Consider the following 6,233-nt stretch of genomic DNA (forward strand, 5'->3'; position numbering starts at 1 on the left):
ACAGCCGATCACCTCTGAGGCGGCTTGGACTCCTTCGTAAGCTGCCAAGATTTCTTTCTCGGTGGGAGTGTAGTTGACTTCAGACCCTCTGTAACTTCGACTCCAGAATCCCAGTGGTCGACCTCGGGTCTCACCAGGCACCTTCTGCCAAAGGCTCCAGGACAGACCATGGCACCCGGCTGCAGAGTAAAGCACATTCTTTACCTCTGGTCCTGTCCTGACTGGTCCCAGGGCTACCGCATGAGCGATCTCCTGTTTGATCTGGGTGAAGGCTTGCTGCTGTTCAGGGCCCCAGTGGAAATCGTTCTTCTTGCGGGTTATGAGGTAGAGAGGACTCACGATCTGGCCGTACTCAGGGATGTGCATTCTCCAAAAGCCTATGGCGCCTAGGAAAGCTTGCGTCTCCTTCTTGTTGGTTGGTGGAGACATCGCGATGATCTTATTGATGACCTCAGAAGGAATCTGACGCCGTCCGTCTTGCCACTTTACTCCCAGGAACTGGATCTCTTGGGCAGGTCCCTTGACTTTACTCTTCTTGATGGCAAAACCGGCTTCCAGGAGAATTCTGATGATTTTCTCTCCTTTCCCAAATACTTCCGTTGCTGTGTCCCCCCACACAATGATGTCATCAATATACTGCAGATGTTCTGGAGCCTCACCCTTTTCCAGTGCAGCCTGGATCAGTCCATGGCAGATGGTGGGACTGTGCTTCCACCCCTGGGGCAGTCGGTTCCACGTGTACTGCACACCTCTCCAGGTGAAAGCAAACTGAGGCTTGCACTCTGCTGCCAGAGGAATGGAGAAAAAGGCATTGGCAATATCGATGGTCGCATACCACTTTGCTGCCTTGGATTCCAGCTCATACTGAAGTTCCAACATGTCCGGTACAGCAGCACTCAGTGGTGGTGTGACTTCATTCAGGCCACGGTAATCCACCGTCAGTCTCCATTCTTCACTGGACTTACGCACCGGCCATATAGGGCTGTTAAAGGGTGAGTGAGCCTTGCTGACCACCCCTTGGCTCTCCAGTTCCCGAATCATCTTATGGATGGGGGCCACAGAGTCTCTGTCAGTGCGGTATTGCCGGCGGTGCACTGTTGCTGTAGCAATTGGTACCTGCTGTTCTTCAATTCTCAGCAGTCCTACAGCAGACGGGTTATCTGAGAGACCGGGCAGGGTATTCAGTTGTCTTATGTCTTCCGTCTCTACAGCTGCAATCCCAAAAGCCCAGCGATGTCCCTTTGGGTCTTTGAAATATCCACTCCTGAGATAATCTATGCCGAGGATGCATGGGGCGTCTGGACCAGTCACAATGGGGTGTTTCTGCCACTCCTTCCCAGTTAAACTCACTTCAGCTTCCAGTACAGTCAGCTGCTGGGATCCTCCTGTCACCCCAGAAATGGAAATGGATTCGGTCCCCACATACCTAGATGGCATCAGGGTGCACTGAGCGCCGGTATCAACCAAAGCCGTGTATCTTTGTGGGTCAGACGTGCCAGGCCATCGGATCCACACAGTCCAATAGATCCGTTTATCCCTTTCCTCTACCTGGCTAGAGGCAGGGCTCCTCTAATCCTGTTTTTGGTGCATGATGTTCTTCTCCTGTAAATGTGTTCCTGAGGTCCCTTCAAGAGGATCAGTCATATTATCACTTCCATTCTGTCTGGAGTTCTGTCCACAAGAGACTGGGGCAGTGTTGTACCTAGATGAGCCTCCTGAAGTGGATGTTTCCTTTTTCAATTCACGTACCCGGGCTGCTAAGGTGGAGGTGGGTTTCCTATCCCACTTCCTCATGTCTTCATCATGCTCTTGAAGGAAAAACCAGAGGTCACGTCGTGGAGTTTGTCTTCTTTCCTTGGCTGGGGGACGTCTGCTCCTGATGGCAGAGACTCGGGTTGGTTTCGGTGTGGCATGAAAAAATCCTTCTTTGAGCTCTTTCCTTAGTTTCTGATTCTCTTCAATCAAGCTCCGGACTTGCTCGGCCAGGTTTGTTTCCACTGATGAGACCTGGGTGCGTAGTGGAGCGGTGACAGTGTCCTCATAAATTCTCAGTTTGTTTGCTAACACGCCCACCTGGTCTTCGCCTTCCCTCCACTGCAGTGTTGCCAGGTAACGAGAGTATACCTCTGGTCCGAGCCGCGCGAATCTTAGCCACATTTGTGAAGTGCACTGGACATTATCTGGGCTCTTGGGGAATCTCTCGTTGTCCGAGAAAATGATCTCTAGCACGGCCAATTCCCTCAGGCATCGGATACCTTGTTCTATTGTGTTCCATTTTCTTTGGTGCATCTGGAGGTCTTCTTTGCAGAGGTATCTGTCCCGTACACTCGCCAGCAATCGCCGCCAGAGGCTGAGAGTTTCCTGGGTTTTCCCAATTCCCTGGTCAATGACCACATCCTGGGACAGGGATCCCAGTTGCCTGGCCTCACTTCCGTCCAGAATGGTGTCATTAGCGGCGGCATCCCAGATGCGGAGCAGCCAGGTTAAGATGGACTCGTTCGCCTGCCGGGTGAATTCCCTCCGTAGGTCACGCAGCTCCCCCAGGGATAGAGAGCGAGTGATAATCTCCGGCTCTGTCTCTTCTGCTTGGTGAGATGGTCCTGCTGCATCCTCATCAGTCGCTATGCGGACTGATTTGCTCTTTGATTTCTTTTTCTGGACGGGGGCAACTGCTACAGGCTTCGGCTGTTCTGATTTGCTTTGTTTCTCTTCAAGAAGACAAAATAATGTTCTGATCTTCAGCATGAGGTACACGGTGCTGGTCAAAGAGAACAGAACTGACAAAAACATTATGCCATCCCTAGCATCCAGAGAGAACTCAATATTGTCAAGGACGGCTGTGCCTGACCTGAAATGTTGGAAGAAACCGCTCTCTCCTCCTAACCCCAGAGGGTGGGTGCGATTGCTGAGGAGGTCCCAGATGGAGCAGCTCAGGTTAGGCCAGGCAGACAAAGTCGAGTATATATAACGAATGGTGTTCATCGCCTCACAGGTTACTATGCAATAGGCATAATAAACCAATAGAGCAATTTTCATGCCATGCCCTGATCGTAACAGGAGCAATACGACGGGCAGATAGTTTCCCATTTGTGGCTATTGTGCTATAAATCTATCACTGACATCTTACTAGAATTATGTTGCTTTTTGAGTACTAGAAACTGAAAGCTGACATTTCTGAAATTAGACTTGTCCAAAATAATGTTTCCTAGGGTCAAAGGATTCAAACTACCACATTCGGAACAATTTTATAAAGTTTTCTATCTGAAAAACGGGAAGCCAAAAATATGAGTTTAACACAACTATTGTATATCCTATTCACTTGATTTGCTCAATTTGCAAATCTCAAAGACTGAAATGCATGCTAAACTCAAATTTTACTATTTAAAAATCACGACTCCTGTACAAGAAGCAATCCTTCTGTTCCTACACTTAAGTTTTCAAATAAGAACTTAATTAGAAATCTAACAACTTTGAAGCATTCATGCAGCAACCTGGCTTCCCCCCTCCACCCCCCATTTTACTTCTTAAGAAGCAGCTTTGATTTGAATATCTCACTAGTTTTCTGCACCAACTGTCCCATTGCTATTCTCCAATGAAAGAGGAAGCTGCATGTTAAAGAACTTCCCGAAAGCATTGCGGACATCAAAGGGAAAAAGGCAGTAAAACCAGAATGCTCCCAGTCTAAAGTCATATGTAAGGGAAATTTATCTTCCTATGTGGCAAGCCTAATGAGTTTTGAGTGAGCAACTCCATCTCATTATTGGCACTGTTAAAAAAATTATTAAGCAATTGGTAAATTCTAATTTCACCACATTAATACACTAACAACTTCAGATACAGTTGGCTTTCTTAACTGCATAATAAGAAGCATGGTCAGCAGGTCAAGGGAAGAGATTCTGACCCTCTACTCCACTCTTTTGAGACCCCACCTGGAGTGCTGCATCCAGCAGCATAAGAAGAGCCCCCAACATAAGAATGACATGGACCTACAGGAGTGAGACCAGAGGACACAAAGATGCTCAGAGGGCTGGAGCAACTCTGCTATGGACAGGCTGAGAAAGTTGGGACTGTTCAGCCTGGAGAAGAGAAGGCGCTAGGGAGACCTTAAAGCACCTTCCAGTACCTAAAGGGGCTACAAGAGAGTTGGAGAGGGACTTTGGACAAGTGCATGGAGGGATAGGACAAGGGGGAATGGCTTCAAACTGACAGAGGGCAGGTTTAGATTAGATATTAGGAAGAAATTCTTTACTGTGAGGGTGGTGGGACACTGACACAGGTTGCCCAGAGAAGCTGTGGCTGCCCCATCCCTGTCAGTGTTCAAGGCCAGGTTGGATGGGGCTTTGAGCAACCTGGTGTAGTGGAAGGTGTCCCTGCCCATGGCAGGGGAGTTGGAACAAGATGATCTTTAAAGTCCCTTCCAACCCAAACCACTACAATTCTATGAAATACATTGCAGTAGTAATACAATGTTTCTACAGGAAATCACACATTACAACTTAAAGACAATTTTTAGTCCAGCATAAACGTAAACTGAACTTAAAAAGCACAGGTGAAAGCAACATCATGTACTCATTCTTAAACAAGTGTCAGAAACATTTTTACTTAAGAAAATCCCATCAGATTCCTATAGGAAGAAACTGCAGCAGAGAAATTAAATTACTGGTGTTGGAAAACATAAAACAAATGGTTTGGCTGGGGAGGTGAAACTTCTCAAATACAGCAGCACATATCAGAATGGATAGGAATTTTTCACAGTAGCTTGCATAACATAATTCAATTCAAAATTATGAAGACCGTTGAAGAATGCAAAGGGGAAGAGGGTATTCAGCCTCCTCTCAGATAAGATGGTAGACTTGGGAAACGGCAGCAGTGCAGTCATCCTTTACAAGCATAGATATTTAAGCACACTAACAACCGTATTGAAAAAAAGAAGAAAACCCCAATATTAATCTGCTCTAGTGGCCAGCATCATGCTCCAGGTTGTCATACAGCTCTCCTCAACATCAGCTTCAAGGCTGACTGACCAGTAAGAAGTAGGGTTGCTATCTCTGCTTCTTCCAAACAGCAACAGAATCAGTACAGCCAACTGTACTTCTCACACTTTACTTTTGTAACAGGTATAGCAGGGTTACAAAGACACTCGAGTACAACACACTGCATCCTATAGCACTGCAGTGGGTTGACCCTGGCTGGATGCCAGACACCCACCAAAACCTCTTTATTACTCCCCTCCACAGCTGGGAGGGGGAGAGAAAATATAATGCAGGGTTCATGAGTTGAGATAAGGACAGGGAGAGATCACTCACCAAATACCCTCACAGGCAAAACAGACTTGAATTAGAGATATTGAATTTATTCCCAACAAAATCAGAGCAGGATAATTAGAAGTAAAATAAAACCCTTAAAACACCTTCCCCCCACCCCTCCCTCCTTCCCGTCTCTACCTCCTCTCCCAGCAGCACAGGGAGACAGGGAAGGAGGGTTATGGTCAGTTCATCACTCATGGTTTCTCCTGCTGCTCAGGGAGAGGAGTCAATCCCTGCTGCACTGTGGGGCCCCTCCCACGGGAGACACTTCTCCATGAACTTCTCCAACGTGAGTCCATCCCATGGGCAACAGTTCTCCTAAAACTGCTGCAATGTGGGTCACTCTTCCATGGGGTGCAGTCCTTCAGGCACAGCCTATTCCAACGTGGGTCCCCCACAAGGTCACAAGTCTTACCAGGAAACCTGCTCCAGTGTGGGGTCCTCTGCTGCAGCGGATTAGCCCTATATAACACCCCGCCTTTATTAAATTTATGATTTCTGTTCCAGAATATTCCCCCAGCGAAACATCCCATTGGTTAAAAAACTGTGTACCTTCCCTTGCAATACTGTTATTGGTTTGTCGCCCTGCCCTTCTCCCTCAGACCCTTCCTAATTGGCCCTCCGGGGCTGAACACGCCCCGTTTCCCCCCTTTAAACGTTGTGTAAGAGCGGATTCAAGGTTTACTGGGCTTCGGATTCCAGGCACCCCGGTCCTTTCCCTCATTCTCCACTCTGCAAGCTCCCCCCAGCGATCCTACAATAAACCTGCTAGAATCCCAAATGCAGAAGCCTAAGCCTCTTTCATCTTTACCGCTTTCCTAACAGGCTACCGTTCCCCCCGGTCGAAGCACCCGCCGGTGTGCGTCACAGCTGCGGCACTCTCGGGCTGTGTTCAGCATAACCAGTCGCCTTTTCGTTGCTGCTTTT

General features: G+C 48.0%; 1 long non-coding RNA gene across 1 annotated transcript in view; it reads right to left on the reverse strand.

The window, feature by feature from the left end:
- LOC146425341 (uncharacterized) overlaps window positions 1-6,233 on the reverse strand; it is a 413,168-nt gene that overhangs the window by 263,567 nt on the left and 143,368 nt on the right. The window lies entirely within an intron of this gene.

The sequence above is a fragment of the Lichenostomus cassidix genome, chromosome W, assembly GCF_008360975.1.
Source record: "Lichenostomus cassidix isolate B80296 chromosome W, HeHo_3.0, whole genome shotgun sequence".
Taxonomy (NCBI): domain Eukaryota; kingdom Metazoa; phylum Chordata; class Aves; order Passeriformes; family Meliphagidae; genus Lichenostomus; species Lichenostomus cassidix.